The sequence below is a fragment of the Sebastes umbrosus genome, chromosome 14 (assembly GCF_015220745.1).
Source record: "Sebastes umbrosus isolate fSebUmb1 chromosome 14, fSebUmb1.pri, whole genome shotgun sequence".
Lineage (NCBI taxonomy): Eukaryota > Metazoa > Chordata > Actinopteri > Perciformes > Sebastidae > Sebastes > Sebastes umbrosus.
In genome coordinates this window covers 15209114-15222416 of record NC_051282.1, presented here as the reverse complement: position 1 = coordinate 15222416, position 13303 = coordinate 15209114, and positions in this window count along the sequence as shown.

The following is a 13303-nucleotide window of genomic DNA, read 5'->3' as shown; positions in this document are numbered from 1 at the left end:
TGCAGCACGAGGACAGTCAGAAAGCAAAGCACAACATGTTCTGGATGAAATGTGAAGCTGTGGAGTTGCTCACATTGAAATCAGTGGTTTATAATGACCGTCTGTCTGCAGGGAATGAAAAGGTGTGAGTGACATCAGACACTCGATCCTCTCATGTGGTGAATAAAATGTGGTGAAAGCTGATTCTAAAGGACTGAAGTGTGCTTTTTTTTTTTAAAGGCGCTGCTGTTTGGTGTATTGATTTATGTCTGTGATGGGAAGCCTAATGATCATGAGGATTAAATAGTAGTTTATCAGGTGGAAGGCTTCAGGCTGTGATGTTAGTTTAAAATGCAAGATGATGAAGGATTGTAAATAAAGGACATTGTTGTGATTATTGTTTATTTCTATCCATTCAAAGCAGTGATAAATCTAAGGGGTCAATTCAATATGTTTATACACTATATATTTGATACTGGAATTTTTTATTTCTGTTTAAGTTTTGATCAAATTTGTTGCTGCATTAAAAAGGTTTACACTTGATTTGTCGTTAAGTTCATCTTTTTGAGAGTTTCGTGACAATCCAAGCCGTTATAAGAGCTCCAACTGTGAGTCACATTGTCTATAGGGAGAATGAACGGGGCACCAGAACCACCTCAACCCACTTCACAACTCTTTGGTTGGAGCTGTGGATGCTACAAACCAAACAACAGAATACAGCAGCAGCCACAGAGAACTGGGTTAATCACCTCCACTCAATATCACAGCATCATCTGCAAGTCTAGCTGAGGCGGGCACACCCACTCAGGCCAGCTGCTGTGAAAATATATTATATTATTCATCCGTACGCTGTGTGCTGCTGTCAGAGCTCGGCCTTCCTCTATGAATCAGAGCGAATGCACGATGTGTTGCGAGGGGACACTAAACTTTAATGCAAGGTTTATGCAAAAGTAGCTGAGAAAAAGACAAGATGCAAGAAATAGGAACATTAAACATTGAGCAGAAACGGTTTTTAAAGGGCGGGTCCATCTGCGTTCTTGGAAATGGAAACGCCCGCTCAGCCGTTATAGCTAAAAGCAGTGATATAGGTTACGACAGTAAGCTAATCAATAAAGTTACGTATATGAATCATGTGAATGCTAGCACTAGCTAAGAGAACGTTAGCTGTGCAAAGTTTGGAAATAACTGAAGGGGTTAGTTCAGACTTTTTGAAGGGGGGTTATATGTATACTCCCATTTTCTGTGAGGTAAAATTACTGTTTTTGTGAATGTAGTCTGGTGGCTTTGGAGATATGACAGCTTCAATTCCCCGTCAGAAAGGGCTGTCTGACGGCGAGGTAAAGCAGCTGCAACTAAACTTATTTAAGCCCCCTAAAAAAAAATTATCAGTGTAAGTGTACGCTATATTTAGAATATTTTCATTTCTTTACTACGCCATCAGAAAGTCCTTTCCGACGGGGAACTGAAGCTGTTATATCGTCTTCAAAACCACCAGACCAGACAAAAACAGTTGCTGGTCTACCACTGCCTCGATCGGTTAGTTTGTTTATGTTATTGTTTGACTTTCAGATCTGAACTAACGTAGCATCCACAGTAGTAAACTACTTAGCTTCTGTGCCGGTACTGTACAGTAAGTATTAATCACTGAAGGAATATAAAGATATACTGTATGTATATATGTTGCAGCGTCATCATGCAGAAACCTACGTCAGCTCATGTGGGGAAAAGTTTTTAGAAGGGCTTGAAGGGAAAATAGCATTTTGACGCTAAAACATACGTACATAATGATATAAAAACCTAAAAAATAATAATAATAATGGATCCACACTTTAAAAAGTCTCAAATAAAAGATATTTAGAAACAGAATAAATTAAGAGTAAATAGGCCCAATGACAATTTCTAATATGGATGAGGAAAAATATAGTTGAGTCATCCTAAACTACAGTATGAACTATAAAGAGTTTATTCCCCTATTAAAAGTTACGTGAACAAAAACTGAAGTGTGATCGGGTTAAAGGTCAGAGATTTAGCTTCCTGTGCAGCGTGAAGGAAATAATAAATACTCGATAATGAGCCCGGCCGCTCCATGTGAGCAGAGTAAAGAGCAGCAACATCGACCTGCAGTGATTTGATTATTCAGCGAGCATCCTCACCTCACCATGACAGAGACATGATGTCAGAGGATCATTTTAATTCATGGCGTCCTGAGTCATCGGCTGCGTCACCGGAGCTGATTGTTATTCTGCCGGCGAAGGAATTAAGTCTCAGGAGAGATGAAGAGAAACAGTGAGAAGGGAAAAGACATTGATTTATTCTTTTTTTGTTTTTTTTTACTATGAAATCTGAATTAATCCAGAGTTGATTATTTAGTTTTCAGCTCACATTGTAAATGTTCGAAGCAGACAAAGTGGCGTCCTCTCACTGTCTGGGATGAGAGCTCCTTTAAAAATTGACTAGCTGACAACACTTTAAATCAGACTGAAGGAGGCAAATCCCAGAAGGAGAGGAAGAAGAGAGTAAAATGTGACTCTGGCATTTGTGTATTTCTCCAGGGACAGTGTTTCCTCACTTTGTAATTATGTGAGAGTTTATGTGTGAGGGCAGAGACAGAGGACGTAGTCATACATACTAAACATCACAGCTGTAGTAGGCGAGATTGGAGCAAATATGATTAAAAAAAGTTATTTTTATACACTATATTGTGACAGTAGTACATGAAACAGGTAACCTGAACATTTCACAGACTGTATATATTGTATACTGTATATATATATATGATTCGGAAATGGTTCATTCTGCATAACAAGTACTTTAAGTATATTTTGAGGTTGATACTTTTGCAGTTTTACTACAGAAACAGTTTGAATGCAGGACTTTTACATGTAACATATTATTTCTACACTGCGGTATTTTTGCTCAAATAAAAGATCGGAATATTTCTTCCACCTCTGGATATCTGTCTGATGTCTGTCTCGTATCTACTGTTGTGGTAAACATAAACCGTGCGTCCTCCTCAGCTTGAAGGTTGGTGGTGTCAGAGAGTCCGTCCTCTCGTTGGAGGTCGATGGCTGACAGTGAAACACAAACTGTGCTGGAGGCCAGAGATGATATAGTTTTCCTATAGGAGGTCTATGAGCAGATAATTAGTCGGCGGTTGGCTCATTATCATGGCGCCATGTTTGACTGCATCGTTTGATCAATTCTCCTCAGGCAGGAATAATAAAGAAGAGATCCCAGGGTTGAGAGAAAACACTGGGAGGAGGCTACTATACCTGCTACTAAACACACACATATCTGTCAGCAGGCGAAACAAACCTGAGAGCACTGGAGTATGTTTTTCATGTTAAAGTGGATCATTAATGCCTCACATTTGTCCTCACTCACCCGTTGTTTACCACCAGACAGAAACCAGACAACCAGACAAAATAAACGGAACAGCTGGGACTCCTTCAATCAAGGTTATGGCAGCAATGTCCCAGAATGCCACGCAGCAGCATGAATCCCCCCCTGGGCTGACGTCCAGTGTTTTTAATCTGGCCAGGAGTCAGACGCAGGGAGTCAGTTACTGTCCCGTTTGTTTTGAGCTTCTCTTCAGATAACCAGACTCAATTTCCAGCCTGATAACAATCTCTGTGAGGCTGAAGCAGGGGGAAAGATCAGGTGAAAGATCGCCGGTGTGATTACGTTTAATGTTTGCATAGCGAGAGGAACAACAAGGAGGCCATCTCAAGCTGCAGCGGTGATTCGTCATCTGCCAACATTGTTCATGACTGTCACTAATTCAAACTTCTGATATTGTCCTGGTAATTGGTCTGCTTTTATATACTGTACATAACAGGTTATTCTCATACACCGTTCGTAGCTGTACACTTCTAAAAGTAATGCACTGTAATTCATATATATCCCACGAAATCAATTCATTTGTAATCCACGTAATCATGAACCAAGAGGTTTCAAGAGCGAGAAACACCACGTAGGCAGGAGGTCGGGGTGGATGGCTCGGTCAAAAAACACAAGAGGTCGCTGTTCATGTCCCGTGTGAAACCAGAAGTCAACGTTGACTTATTTGTCACGCAACTTCTGTACATAAGTTACGCCACTACCGTAGTTATTGTAACACAAATCACGATTTTCTCTGTGTTTTGTTGCCTAAACCTAACCAAGAACGGCATGTAGGAAGATCCTACTGTAACGTACTGGGTGCTGCGTCACCCCTTGTAGGAGCGACAGGCTTCTCCTGATACAAACACACACATGACGTTCGTTCCCATCCAGACCACAGTGATTTGGTCATTTTAAGAAATCTTGTAAGCCATTGTTTCACTGCTTAATTTGTCATTGAACATAACAACGTTCTTGTCGCTGATCTTTCTCCGAGCGAGTGTAATACTCCCACATTGACGATTTTTTCTGTCACTTTTATTTGTAAACCAACCACACATGGGCTAACGGCATGGAAGGCTTCTTCTGTAAATCAGCAGCTGGTTACTGTTGTCACAAATAACCAACACAACATTTAGCTGGAGCCAAACTGATGCAACAGATAAACTTCGGCCACTGCCATCGGCGAATGTCATCTTATTCACCAATAGGCCGATGGCAGTCAACTAGGTGAATATCGGCCGATAAATCAGTGCATCCCTAGTTTATTTAATGTGTCTCCGTCACGTAACATCGCTAATTCTTTCTGCCCGTCATCCGCCATGTTTGTTTACACTAAAGTCACGTTTGATCACGAGAGATTTTGCGAGATTTAGGGTTTTGAGAGTCGGAACAAAACTGTTATTTGTTGTTGTTTTCAACCTCTGTTAAGATTTGAGGGCCAGCCTTAAAACAAGCCTGTCCTCCTCTCCTGCAGTATGTCAGTAATGTCAGTAAATCCAGAGGGATTTTACGACAAAACTGATGAGAACTCTCCAACCTGGTCTTTTCTTTCGTCTCTCAGCCTCCTGGGTCAAATCATCCCCTTCTACAAATCCTCCTGCTGTTGTTGCACATGTACAGAGGACAGAAACTAAATCAGGTGAAGGGTGATTGGATCGGCCACACTGAACATCTGCCGTGTGGCATGTGTGCTTTTTTGTCAGCAGAGAAAAAGCATCCGCCCCCACACAAGACCTCAGCACTCCCACAAATGAGAGCTCCACGTGTAGCAGACACAACACCGCGTGGACACGTGCACAGCAGGAAAATAAATTGCACCCTGACATTGCTCTCGCTTGCTTGGTTCACAGCTCTTCCTTGACAACAGCGCTGTAGAGAGAATATTTATTTTCATCCAAGGTTTGCCTCTGTTTGTCTTCGACCAAAACCAGCGGATGGTTTATAATAATCATTAAATTTTAAAAGGACAATAGCATAAATATTCACGCTTGTTCTCGTGTTACAATTTCAAGATGAGAACAGTTAAGATGATTAAAAACGTCTCTTGGCTGCAGTTTAAATCACAAGGACAGCTGGTTATCCGGCATCCTCTGGCTGGAAACAGTAAATTAGAGCAGCATCAGCTTGTAGCTGTAGAGGGAAGTGATCGATTGAAGTTAATCTGCATCAAGTAATTTGTAACCAAAACACTATGAGCTTTAAGAGAATATAAACCAGTGGTTCTTAAACGTTTTTAATCCATGGCACCATGATTTATATGGACCACTTTGGTGCAGGCTGAAATATCTCAACAACTATTGGATGGATCGCCATGAAAATGTGTGCAGACGTTCATGTTCCCCTCAGGATGAATCCTACTGACTTTGGTGATCCTCTGACTTTTCCTCTAGCGCCACCATGCGGTTGATATTTGTAGTTTGGAGTGAAATATTTCAAAAACTATCAGATGGATTACTATGAAATGTTGTAGGGCTGTCAAAGTTAACGTGATAATGCAAATCGGTTTTGATTCCTCTAATTTCTTTAACGCTTTAACATAACTTGCTTGTAACTTGGTTGTAGCGGGCTCAGTTTTAAAGCCAGTTTAAAGATACTGATATCATATGAAACCAGAAAACCTAATGAATCCATTGGCAACCATGTCATACTAGCTTGTCGTGAAGGAGGTTAAATAACGATTTGTCGGCTTTTCTTTGAGCAATGATGAGAATAGATGATTATTTTTCTGTTTTGGTACATTTGACAACGTAATATGAACATGTAGTTAATGTAAACACTACCTTGTTTTGTTATGAGATTAAATAATATCTGAAATGTTCAGTAAAAAACCCACATGAGTTAAAAAAAATATCACATTAATCTTTCTAATAGCAGCAGAAGTCGTTTCGGTTTGAGACTGTGAGACACATGGATGATAGCTACTGTGTTCCTCATGTCACACATGAGTATAATTCACCGTGTCCAACAAGCCGTCTTTGTGTTGCAGAGTGTGTAATTAATGAATGCGTGTGCATGAGACGCGCTCGTGTGATTTTCCTCTTAAAACACAAAGAATCTGTGTGAGGTTTGTTTCCCGTGTGCAGGATATTCAGGATGTTCACAGCAGCAATGTCAGCTCCTCACTGCTGTGAATATTAACTGAATATTAACTCTGTCTGATTATCAGCAGACTACAGATGCACAGACCTCCACACAGAAAGACACACCATAACCACACTGTAATAAACGTTTCACAGCTCCATGTTAGCTGTTAAGAAGTTCACATTTTGAATGTGAAACACCAACCCCTGTAGAAGGTTCCCAAACACCACCCATTAATGAACAATAATAACACTTACATTCCCAAAAACTTTCACTAACTCCACGTGGGACTTAGAGATTAAACAACTCAACACACTGTCGTCTACCTTAAAGGGACAGCGCGTAGGATTTGGTGACATCCAGTGATGTGGTTGCAGATTGCAACCAACTGAGTACCCTTCTGCTTACTTCCTCCCTTTCCAAGACTGCAGTAACGTGAGCCGCCGAGTGCAAAAGTGTGGTAACGGCCGTTCGCCTCGCTCAGAGGCCGTCCATACCATAATAACACTACTTTAGGAGAAACGGAAGTCAGACTGCGGCTCACATTACCACAGTTTCACAGGTAAAACGTGAAAGGCTCTCTCTAGAGCCAGTGTTTGGTTTGTCCATTCTGGGCTACTGTAGAAACATGGCGGACTCCGTGAAGAGGACATGCTCCCTATCTAGATAGGAAGGACTCATTCTAAGCTAACGAAAACACAACGATTCTTAGTTTCAGGTGATTATACACCAAACAAAACATAGTCTTGAATATTATATTACATTTCTGCCAACAGATCCCCCAAAATGTTACGCACTGCTTCTTTAAAACAGTCCAAATCAATTTAAACCGATACCACTTCCCAAGTAACAAAGTACAGCAGGATGGTTGATGCTTTAAGCACGTTAACATTACCTTTCTATTCAACTGAGAACACTCTGGTTGACAGCTTGCACCAAAATTCCAGGACATCAACGCCCGTAGCGCCTAAAACAAACCATCCAGTTAAAAAATGATGATTATTTGCACATGATTTTTCTAACCAATGGAAAGCACAGGATGTGGGTAAACCAGCAATCCTGCTCGTCAGCTTGACAGGAAGCTCTGTATTTAACCGTTGTTGTTCGTTTGTTAGTCGGGCTGTAACAACTCCAACCAGAATCACTATTTCATTACATGAGTTTCTCAGTTATGATGAAAGTTAATAACCTTTTTCCCTAAATAAAGTTAAATTAATTAATTTCTGTTCCTCTTTCTCAATTATTACCTTCCAAATAGAAACTATTCAAGTAGAGAAATTGAATTAAATGTGCTTCTGAAGGTGATTACTGTATTAACCCTTATTGATAGAATAACTTCAGGACATATTTACATGTACATGAATATGTATATTTTCTTATGTCAAATAAAAACATGTATCTGTTTGGATGACACAAACATGACACAAGTGGGTACATCTATTTTCCTCTGTTGAGAAAACACCTCACGTATAACAAACTCATCTCTGTTCCTCAAGGACGGCTTCAAAGATTCAGGTAGCCGACAAGTGAACCCAGAAGTTGAGTTCAGGTTAAGATGATCGTCACTGTTTTTTATTCAAACACAATGTGATTAGTCAGCTTCTTTGTGCTGCAGCCGGTGAGTCAGAGGGAGTGAAAGGCCACTCGCAATATTTGACAAATAAGAAAGTACAGCAGCTCTAAAAAAACTAATATGTGCTGTAACGGAGACATGAGTCAGATCTTTAGAAATGTTGACATTGACAAATACAGCTGTCATGTTTTTTTTTAATAATTCTGTTAGTGGTAGGAGGACACTGCGTTCTGGTAAAACTCTACTCTGGTAGAAGTTCGTATGCATTCATCTCTTGTAATACAAACATTTGTTTTAAACACATGTATAATAAGGATTTTGCTATCTTGACTGAACCTGAGCATTCACGACACATTAATAAATTAAGGTTGATCGCCGTCATGTCCCTTCAGTCTTCCCCCGTCCAACACAGTGGCCGGATATTGATTATCCAGACTTCTCTCTATATTTGATTGAATCACATCACAAGTGTTGTCTGTAAATAACCAGCCTGTTGACAGCCAACTGTTTGATCTACAGGCTGAGATGACAAAGCCTCGGTATTTGATGCCCTGGGAATGAGGATTTCTAGAACGTGAAACTTCCCACACAGCGACCTCTCCCTGACATTTGAGGCTGCCAATGTGCGCGGCTGCTTCAGGCTTTTGACATTTCCCTCCAGTGAAGTTTAGAAAGTCAATTTATTTATTTATCTAACTTCATCACCTCTCCACAGGATGCTACAGTTCAAGGCTCAGTAAGTAAACAGCTAATCCATCAGAGTAAGTGAATTTAGTTAAATTGGATTTATAAGGGAAGAAAAGTACTGTCATTAGTCTCACTGTCAGGAATAATGCAGCCTTTTGTCTCGGTCCTGCTGCTCTACAGCTGCAGGCTGTTATTTATGCAGAAACATAATGGCCTCATGAAACACACCGGATGCTCCCTGAGCACCTCAACAACACGGGGAGCAAATCTGCATCAATTTACATCACTGGCAAAAAGAACCAAAGATATTCTGACAAGCAGCTTCATTTTCTTTTTTTATCATGAATTATTCTGGATAGCAAACGAAGAATTCATTTATTCAGCATGCATCATCTGGATCTTAAATCATCCAAATTAAATACATAAATGGAAATATCTTTAGTCAATTACATCTTTCTGCAACTGATAATAAACTAAAATGTGATTAAATATCCCTCCTATTAACATTTACTGTGTTAAACAAAAGCTTTTTTTAGTATTTGTTTAAAAAATATACAACTTTTATTACGCTTTTGACAGAAATGATTTATTTCCATTCTGAAAAGCTGTTGGCTCGGTTTTTAGTGATGCTATAGGGGCGTTTCCATTACTATGGTCCAAACAGAATTATCTCAACAACTATCAGAAGGATTGCCAATAAATTTGGTACAGATATCCAGATGATGAATCCGGATTACTTTTGAGACCTCCAGCGCCACCATGAGGTTAACATTTGTGGTTCTGCGTGAAACGTCTTGACAAATGTTGGATGGTTTGCCATGAAATCATTTGCTCATTTTCATTTAGTGCCATCATCTGGTCAAAATTAAAATTTGTATTAAACAATGTATCCTCATACAACGGTTTGTATGATATCTTACGAACAGCAACATGTGAAAAATAAAAATGAAAAATGTAAGATGGGTCACCAAATATACTTAATATATGCCCATTAATATATAGGTTGCCTGCCAAGGTAAAGTCAGTGAGTGCAAAACAATGCTAATGTTTCTAATCGCTTTTACATTTACATTTAATTCATGTTTCACAAAACAAATATTTTTGTTGTTTTGTTTGTAAGTACTGAAACATTCTTCTCATTGAGTAAGTTGTTGTATGGCAGCTGAAAAGGCTTTTAAAGCAGTTATTTAAAAAAATATATATATTTTTCATGTGAGAGAAGGTTATATTAAAGGTTGTTTCATATAATTGTATGATTGAATTTGTGCTCATTCAAAGAATGAAATGTTGAATGATTTTAAAATTATTTTTTTAATGATGGGGAATAAAAGGGGAATAAATAACAGCAAAAACAAATTAAACAAAGACATCGGTATCGGCTATCAGCTAAATTGTTATTTTAAACATCGGTTTCAGTATCGGCCCAGAATTTCACAGTTGGTGCATCCGTAAGGCAGCCGGTATCGTGAACACCGCTTAACCGCTGAGTTATCATTCTGATATATTGTGTTTTTGTTGAGCTCACAAATCATAAAGGGAAAAAAAATCAAAAAGAAAAAAAGTAGATGTTGGTGAAACTTGGAGCTTAGAGTGGAGGGACTGTGTCGTCGTCTGACTGGTGATAAGGAGTCCATTTTGGCTCCAGTTTGCACTGGGAGGCCAGGGAATGACAAAGGCCCTGACTGGCCTGCTCACCAGTCCGACCACGCAGGGACCAGAACGCCACCGAGGCCCCGAACAACAACGCTTTACTGAAGATGCAGCAGAAAAGCGTGAAAAACGAACACAGGAAGGGAATACAAACGATGTTGATCTTAAAAAGCCATTTCAGTATTTTGGCATGTTTTGGTCCACAAATTATTTACTGCAATTAATATTTGTGTGTTTCACCACTTCTCTGGTTTCCATTTCACATGCAGAGAACTTGAATATTTAAATAATCCATCAAAGAGAGGAGGAAAGTGTGTCATCGCAGCATAAAATCATCATAATTAATAGCGGAGAAAATAGCAAAGGAGTAAACTATTTTATGTGAAATGTAATGCATTCGTGGGAGTTATGTAAGGAGAAAGTAGGCTAATGGATTACAATGTCATTAGGCTGCACAGAAGAAACTACTGCATAATATTATGATCTGTAATTATACCAGAATAAGGAAAAAGAGAGATGACATAGAAATGAAATAATGCATACTGAACATGCTGTATGTAGGGCGAGGGAGACGTCTCACACAACACACTGATGTGTAAATATAATGATAACAGTGTGTAGAAGGATGTGGATATGATTACAGTGTCAGCTACATTAACATGTGTTGTGCAATACCACCTGTTTTATAAAGATTATATAATGTAAAGCTTGTTATAAACTCCAAAAAGACAAACAAAAATGCCTGTGATGTTCCTAAGGAAATCTAATAGATACAGTATTTAAGTACTTTACTTTAGTACAATTTTGAGGTACCTCTACTTTACTTAAGTATTCAATTCTATGCTACTTTATACTTCTACCCTACTACATTTTAGAGGGAAATGTTGTACTTTTTACTCCACAACATTTGTCTGACAGCTGGAGTTACTTTTAGATTAAGATTTTACACAAATATTTGTCAACATATTCAGCTGATTAAAAAACTAAAAGTTAAACTTGATTTTTATTAGAATTAATTGATTTAAAGGGTAATAATTGAATACTATCTCAATTTACTCTATAGTTATTATGCAATATTAAACGTCTCCCCTCGCTAGAGAAACAGACTCACATTAGTCTGGGTGTCTCTGATGTAACACTGGTTTTCATATGTTGTGGCATCAGGTCGAGTCTGTCACCTCGTCTGGTGTCACATCCTGGCAGAGATCGGACCGACGATCACAGATGGAGAATATCTCCAGAAGAATGTTAACGACACAGATCGTGATTGTAGAAATGAAAAAGCTGAGAAATCAATAATCAATGCATGCAGATTTCTTTTAAGCACTTTTAGGATGCTTGTGATTTGTATACTTTCTTGTCTAAGCTGGGTTATGAATGTAGCTTTTGAATATTTGTAATGAAACTCTGTTAAGAAACAACAATATATAACTCATATCAGTTTGAACCTGACTTTCACAAACAATTTGAAATGTACGTAGGTTGTCTTAAACACTCGCTGAGAACAAAATGGAAAAGGAAAGCAGAAATTATTCATTTTAAAGATATTAACTGGATATTTAGATCAATATTTAGCGTTTCATGTTTCATTGAGACATAAAACATCACCAAATTCTGCAGGAAAGTATTGAAAACAGATGAAAAATAGAAGTGAGCAACGGTCAATGGTCAATGAGCTTAACTACATTTAAGTACATTTAACTGAATTTTTTTTAATTAAGTATGGTTTTGAATGAATTACTTTTTTCATTGTTCACTGTTGTATTGGTACTTCAACGTACCATAAAGAGACAAAACTAATGTTCCATTTACTGTATTTTACTAGATGAGATGATGGCTGCAGGAACTAATCATCAGCCTGTGAACACTGACCCCTAGTGGACAGAAGAGGTAACACGTTTATTTAGTTTCTGCAGATCCTTAACTAAGACAACTAGGTTTTGTTTTGTTGTTGATGAACTATAAAACAAAAAGAACAACCATCTGCACTGAACATTTCCCAAAAGCACATAATTGAGATGTTTCTACTCTGGAAATATAATAAATACAGTATTTTAAGTACTTGTTCTTAAGTACGATTTTGAAGTACTTTACTTGAGTATTTCAGTTTTAAGCTACTTTATACTTCTACTACATTTTAGAGGGAAATGTTGTACTTTTTACTCCCCAACATATCTGACAGCTGGAGTTACTGTTAGATTAAGATTTTGCACAAATATTTTTAACATATTTAGCTGATTAAAAAACGAAATGATGATTTTAATTGAAATTAATTGATTGAAAGGGTAAAAATGAAATAGTCTAAATTTTCTCTATATTAGTAACAATTATTTAGTACTTTCCAGGAATTATTATTATTATTATTATTATTATTAATTTACAGATACATACCTGTTTTTTTCTAGGAAATTATAAGAGCAAGTATGGTATTTACAAAAACAAATTGTAATAATTAGTATCCCATATTATGACGTAGTATTTCATACTTTTGTATTGTAGTATTCAGATTTAACTGAAAAAAGATTCAGATTTCAGAGCTTCCGTATTGTATCGTGTACTTTTTACTTATTATCTCATAATTTTTCATAATATCATGATGTCTTATTATCTCATTAAGTTTTAGTATCTAATAGTTTATGTAATTTTGTATTCAGGAAGGGAAAGCAGAAATGATTCATTCTAAAGCAAATAACTAAATATTTAGATCAATATTTAGCTTTTCATGTGAAACATTAAACATAACCAAAATCTACAAGAAGATCTCAAATCAGCCTGTGAACACTGAACCCTTAGTGGAAAGAAGAGGTAACATGTTCATTTATTTTCTGCAGATCCTCAACTAAGACAGCTTGGTTTTGTTTTGTTGTTGATGAGCTATAAAACAAAAAGAACAACCATCTGCACTGAATCTTCTCCAAAGACTTGCTTTTCATCTTATTTTGTGGGTCA